This window comes from Lactuca sativa, chromosome 4 (genome assembly GCF_002870075.4).
Source record: "Lactuca sativa cultivar Salinas chromosome 4, Lsat_Salinas_v11, whole genome shotgun sequence".
Classification (NCBI taxonomy): domain Eukaryota; kingdom Viridiplantae; phylum Streptophyta; class Magnoliopsida; order Asterales; family Asteraceae; genus Lactuca; species Lactuca sativa.
Genome location: NC_056626.2, coordinates 218,951,608 through 218,958,787, shown reverse-complemented (window position 1 = coordinate 218,958,787; position 7,180 = coordinate 218,951,608). Strand labels below are relative to the sequence as shown.

The 7,180-nt window shown below is 34.9% G+C and overlaps 1 non-coding gene across 1 annotated transcript; it reads left to right on the top strand.

The window, feature by feature from the left end:
• The first annotated feature begins 352 nt into the window (after positions 1 to 352).
• On the top strand, positions 353 to 459 carry LOC128134016 (small nucleolar RNA R71). Its single transcript, XR_008232350.1, has one exon. It is a non-coding gene; the product is annotated as a small nucleolar RNA R71 (small nucleolar RNA).
• Positions 460 to 7,180: the final 6,721 nt, after the last annotated feature.

Genomic DNA, 7,180 nt, shown 5'->3' with positions numbered 1-7,180 from the left:
CTTTTTATTTCCATTCTCGTCTCGATCACATTCCTTGGTAAGATGGGGGCCGCCACAATTTTCGCATCCTACCCTAATAGCATGGATCGTTTGATCCATTTTCGTCATTCTTCGGTCTAGGCTATCGAGTTTAGCTATTACCGCCGCCATGCCATCGTTCATCGAGTTTACTGCTCCACGACTCACTTCATTCCTCGGATTGTGGTATTCTCTAGAATGCTTAGAGAATTCTTCAATTAATTCCTTTATTTCCGGAGGTGGCTTTCGGGTGAGCGGGCCTTGTGAATCGAGTAGCTGCCTTATGGTGACATTAACTCCATCATAAAAGATGGAGACCTCTTGTTGGCTATTAAGATCATGGTGTGGGCAATTTCTAAGTAGGCTCTTGTACCTTTCCCAAGCTTCATAAAGAGATTCTCCAGGTTGTTGCTCGAAGTTGGCAATGGCTTTCTTTAGCTTGGCTATCTTGGAAGGTGGGCAGAAATGGTCAATGAACTCTTCTTTCATCTTGGCCCATGTGGTGACTGATCCGGGAGGAAGTGATTTTAACCAATCTTTCGCAGTGCCTTTAAACGTGACAGGGAGCATTCGAAGAAGCTGGGTCTCGCGTGGAACATTAGGCACGTTGAAGTAGTCGGCCACATCATTTACTTCGTCCAAATGCTTGTAAGCGTCTTCATGATCTCTCCCGTAAAAAGGGATCTCCTTGAGTTGAGCGAGAATATGGCCCTTTAGCTCAAACGTAGCGGTTGCGGGAATTGTGGGTTGCACAAGTCCCGGCCCGGTGTCATCACGCATCCTTTTCTTCCATTCCCCCATGGGGACTTCATCGATGTTAGCCATAGTGATAGCTAACTCTTCTTCGGAATCGGTTTCGTGCTCGGAAATATGCTCTTTTTCTTCCTCGGTCTCGTACTCGCTACCTTCGTGAATTAGTTCTTCAATTGTTAATGAGGCACTGGATACTCCTGATTTGCTGCCTTTCTTCTTGCTGAAAACGGATTTCAAGTTCTTGAGTGGTGAGTTCTTTGAAGTTGCGGTTTCTCCTACGGCTTTTCCCTTGCTTCTCTTTAGTGCGGATTCCGGGTCTTCCAAAGGTGGTACTAGAGGTGTGTCCGATCCTCGGGTCATGAAACAGCTGAAAAAAAACGAAACAAAAGAAACGAAACGCGTAAAAGGAATAAAAACGAAATAAAAAAATAAAGACTAAAACAGCGATGGACTCGTCGAGTCTGCTCGAATGCACTCGGCGAGTTCAAGGCAAAAACAGAAAATAAAAATTTCTAGTTACTCTAAAAACGAAATTTTATTAAAACTAGATCTACTTACTGATTTGATTTGTAAATAACTTTGTGTAAGATAAATCCCACACAAAGGATCGATTAAACTAGATTTTACTATTAATTTTAGAACCGTTCCCCGGCAACGGCGCCAAAAACTTGATGTGTATAAACCCACTAGTTTTAAACCTACTTTTAATTATCAAATAACACACAAAAGACAGTGAACCTATCAATTGTGGTATAGCTAAATAAGCAGGGTATCGAACACAGGGAACGACAAATTAAACTAAAAACTAATTTAATCTAAGTTAATTAAAAAGCAAGGGTTTTCTCTAGTTTTACAAGACTAGAAACTTACTAATGATTACTTGTTAAGCTAGAAAACGAAGACTTTGACTAGATTCAATAACGGAGAAGTACTTCTATTTAGTTCAACTTAATTGATCCTATGGTTGATTTCAAGGTAAAAGTGCAATGGATTAATTCTTTTGCTAGTTACCGATTCAATTGATTAGTTCCGTATTCACTTCATTAATCCTTAGCAAATAAATCAATTTAAACAATGGCCAGTTGTCTATTTCAATTAAATTTACTAGATATAATATTCGGGTTAAGTTAGACTTGCAATAGCTAATTAATTTATCTTTTAATTAACTTCTTGTTTAATGGTCATCTCACAAGCTTGCACATAAATTTACTTGATTTTCTTATTAATCCTAGTTTCATGTTCATTACACTAGACATATGACAAAAAGTGTTCCCTAAGCATATGAGATTGATAACTAATAGATGTTCATGCTAATTAATTATCTCCCTATTAACAGAAAATCAATTATCATTCATACACAAGGTTCTTTAGCAAGCTAAAATAACTAAATTAACCAACATAGAATTAATCCTACCAAGAATCAAACCATATTACCAATTTCGTATCCCCAAATAGAAGTTTAGAGAATTTAGTTCATAACTAAGGTAAATAACAACAAACAAATAAGTTCAAGTTGCTTAATCATGTTGACAAAACAAAAGAAATAAGTAGAATGGTGGAATTATGCCTTAATTACTTTCGGAATTGGATTCTAGCTTCCTTAGTCGACTTCTAGGGTTCTTCTGGCTTCTTATTCGCAGCTAAGCACTTTTGAATCGTCCCAGAACTTCTGCCTCTCGATCTGTGGAATTATCTTTAAATAAGCGGTCCGACTCGTCGAGTCAAGTGGTGACTCGTCGGGTCCCTCTCACATTCTCCGTATTGCGATAACTATCTGGGATCCCGAGTCATTATCCTCCTAATTCCTCGATCGGACTCGTCGAGTAGCTATCTGACTCGACGAGTAGAAGCTTCTTTTTCAGTGTTTTCCTTCTTCATTCCACTCTCAATCTTCTAACTGCTTCTCTTGCTTCCTTTTGCTTCCGAGCTTCATCTTTGGACTGAAAAATATAATTTAACACTTTTAAGTACCTTTTGTCCATTATATGCGATAATTTAGCTAATATATGAATAAAAAACTATACTAAATACACACTAAATATGCACACATCAAAATGAGTAGCTATCTGACTCGACGAGTAGAAGCTTCTTTTTCAGTGTTTTCCTTCTTCATTCCACTCTCAATCTTCTAACTGCTTCTCTTGCTTCCTTTTGCTTCCGAGCTTCATTTTTGGACTGAAAAACATAATTTAACACTTTTAAGTACCTTTTGTCCATAATATGCGATAATTTAGCTAATATATGAATAAAAAACTATACTAAATACACACTAAATATGCACACATCAAAATACCCCACACTTGACTTTTGCTTGCCCCCAAGCAAAACTGAATTTTAATCACATTAGAATTATGTATAACAACTCCAATCTAACCCAGCCATTATGCCAAGACCGCAACGCATGCATTTGTGTCTAAAATTTTTCCTAAAGAACTTGATGTGTGTAAAACTATTATCGCTAACCAATAAGGGTTGAAGTTGAGCGCCCTTGCTTAAGCATGTAGGTTTTGAGTGAAAAAAAAAAGTGAGTTACATGTTATAAATTAAAAAGAGAGAGAGAATTACAAGAAAAGTTGTAAGAATTTTGGAGCAATCAAAGTGAAGATCAAAAGATCTAAATTCCAAAGATTCAAAAAGTTGAAGATACCAAAAAGCTAATACAAGTTGGTGAATTCAAAGATATCAAAGATGAAATGTCAAAGAAGTGAAGAATTCTAAAAGAGCTCCATAGTGGTATCATAAATTGTAATTGTATAGAATATGTACGCTTGGGTTGCTCAATTAAAAATACCTTCAGGGTAAAGAGGTTTTTTGCGGATGGATTCAGAGGGTTGCATAAAATGAGCATAGTTCGGGGTGAGTGGGTGAATGTTTATGAGGATTGTGAGTATTTGGAATATGGGGGGTTCTTTAGGAAAAATTTTAGACACAAATGCATGCGTTGCGGTCTTGGCATAATGGCTGGGTTAGATTGGAGTTGTTATACATAATTCTAATGTGATTAAAATTCAGTTTTGCTTGAGGGCAAGCAAAAGACAAGTGTGGGGTATTTTGATGTGTGCATATTTAGTGTGTATTTAGTATAGTTTTTTATTCATATATTAGCTAAATTATCGCATATTATGGACAAAAGGTACTTAAAAGTGTTAAATTATGTTTTTCAGTCCAAAGATGAAGCTCGGAAGCAAAAGGAAGCAAGAGAAGCAGTTAGAAGATTGAGAGTGGAATGAAGAAGGAAAACACTGAAAAAGAAGCTTCTACTCGTCGAGTCAGATAGCTACTCGACGAGTCCGGTCGAGGAATCAGGAGGATAATGACTCGGGATCCCAGATAGTTATCGCAATACGGAGAATGTGAGAGGGACTCGACGAGTCACCACTTGACTCGACGAGTCGGACCGCTTATTTAAAGATAATTCCACAGATCGAGAGGCAGAAGTTCTGGGACGATTCAGAAGTGCTTAGCTGCGAATAAGAAGCCAGAAGAACCCTAGAAGTCGACCAAGGAAGCTAGAATCCAATTCCGAAAGTAATTAAGGCATAATTCCACCATTCTACTTATTTCTTTTGTTTTGTCAACATGATTAAGCAACTTGAACTTATTTGTTTGCTGTTATTTACCTTAGTTATGAACTAAATTCTCTAAACTTCTATTTGGGGATACAAAATTGGTAATATGGTTTGATTCTTGGTAGGATTAATTCTATGTTGGTTAATTTAGTTATTTTAGCTTGCTAAAGAACCTTGTGTATGAATGATAATTGATTTTCTGTTAATAGGGAGATAATTAATTAGCATGAACATCTATTAGTTATCAATCTCATATGCTTAGGGAACACTTTTTGTCATATGTCTAGTGTAATGAACATGAAACTAGGATTAATAAGAAAATCAAGTAAATTTATGTGCAAGCTTGTGAGATGACCATTAAACAAGAAGTTAATTAAAAGATAAATTAATTAGCTATTGCAAGTCTAACTTAACCCGAATATTATATCTAGTAAATTTAATTGAAATAGACAACTGGCCATTGTTTAAATTGATTTATTTGCTAAGGATTAATGAAGTGAATACGGAACTAATCAATTGAATCGGTAACTAGCAAAAGAATTAATCCATTGCACTTTTACCTTGAAATCAACCATAGGATCAATTAAGTTGAACTAAATAGAAGTACTTCTCCGTTATTGAATCTAGTCAAAGTCTTCGTTTTCTAGCTTAACAAGTAATCATTAGTAAGTTTCTAGTCTTGTAAAACTAGAGAAAACCCTTGCTTTTTAATTAACTTAGATTAAATTAGTTTTTAGTTTAATTTGCCGTTCCCTGTGTTCGATACCCTGCTTATTTAGCTATACCACAATTGATAGGTTCACTGCCTTTTGTGTGTTATTTGATAATTAAAAGTAGGTTTAAAACTAGTGGGTTTTACACACATCAACTAGTGGGTTTCCCCGGCAACGGCACCAAAAACTTGATGTGTGTAAAACCCACTAGTTTTAAACCTACGTACTCGGCGAGTAGGGTCGATTACTCGGCGAGTTGTATCGAACTTTCGCGATTCTGGACGCACTGACTTGCCATACACGGGTTTTAAGTGATGTACTCGGCGAGTAGGTCACTAGACTCGCCGAGTAGCCTCTGTTTTGTGAAAATCTATATAAAGGGACTTTCAGATTGATATCATAGCATGGGGAGAAACCCTAGGAGGCTGAGAAACGATTGGAAGTGCTGCTAGGTCGTGAGGAACTAAAGAATCAACCCTACATTCGATTGTGAAGAGAATCAAGACAATTTTGGTTTATTCTTAGTAACTTTTTGATTTGAATCATGTTTACATACTTTGATTTCGGTTTTGAGTTTATGTTTACTGCAATCATGAGCTAAAAACTTATTCTTCTGTTAGGGTAGACAATTTTGTGAACATGGATTGATTATTTGAGTAGGATTAATTTTAATTGGTGATTATGTTTTATTAAGCTTGTTAAAGAACCTTATGTGTTAGCAATAACTATTCTTCTGTTAATAAATTAGTAATTAAGTTGTATGAACATGTCTTGGTTATTAATTTCATATGATTTATTGTGACCACATAGTTGTATGTCTAGGAATAACGAATGTGAAACTAGAATTAACTAGAAGATAGGTAAGTTAATGTGTGAGATTGTTTGATGAACATCAGCAATAGGTTAATTGAAGGGTCAATTTAATTAACCATTACAAGTCTTACTTAACCCGAATCAATAATCTAGGAAACCCGTTAATTTAGACAACTGGCCATTGCTTGAGTTAATTTGTTTTCTAAGAATTAGAAATAGCGAACGTGAACCTAATTATCTTAGTCGGTAGCCAATGAAAAATTAATCCGATACATTGAAATCATCCATGGGAACAAATGAGTCAAACCTAAACAGAAGTGCTCTTTATTATTGAATTTAGTTGATTTTTATTTCTTAGCTCTTAGTTTCATAGTTTAAGTTTTAGTTAATTGCTTAAGTTTCTAGTCTTGCAAAACTAGAGAAACCCCTTTCTATTACTTGTTTTATTTAGATAATATTAGCATTTCTTTTAATTGTTTACCGTTCCCTGTGTTCGATACCCTACTTACCTGAACTAAACTGCTAATCGATAGGTACACTGCCTTTTGTGTGTACATCTTTGTGTTTAAGTTAGTAGGATTAAAACTAGTTTGTTTCACACACATCAAGTTTTTAACTAAAACAAATAATAAAAGTAAAGGGTTTTTCTCTAGTTTTACAAGACTAGAAACTTACTAATGATTACTTGTTAAGCTAGAAAATGAAGACTTTGACTAGATTCAATAACGGAGAAGTACTTCTATTTAGTTCAACTTAATTGATCCTATGGTTGATTTCAAGGTAAAAGTGCAATGGATTAATTCTTTTGCTAGTTACCGATTCAATTGATTAGTTCCGTATTCACTTCATTAATCCTTAGCAAATAAATCAATTTAAACAATGGCCAGTTGTCTATTTCAATTAAATTTACTAGATATAATATTCGGGTTAAGTTAGATTTGCAATAGCTAATTAATTTATCTTTTAATTAACTTCTTGTTTAATGGTCATCTCACAAGCTTGCACATAAATTTACTTGATTTTCTTATTAATCCTAGTTTCATGTTCATTACACTAGACATATGACAAAAAGTGTTCACTAAGAATATGAGATTGATAACTAATAGATGTTCATGCTAATTAATTATCTCCCTATTAACAGAAAATCAATTATCATTCATACACAAGGTTCTTTAGCAAACTAAAATAACTAAATTAACCAACATAGAATTAATCGTACCAAGAATCAAACCATATTACCAATTTCGTATCCCCAAATAGAAGTTTAGAGAATTTAGTTCATAACTAAGGTAAATAACAGCAAACAAATAAGTT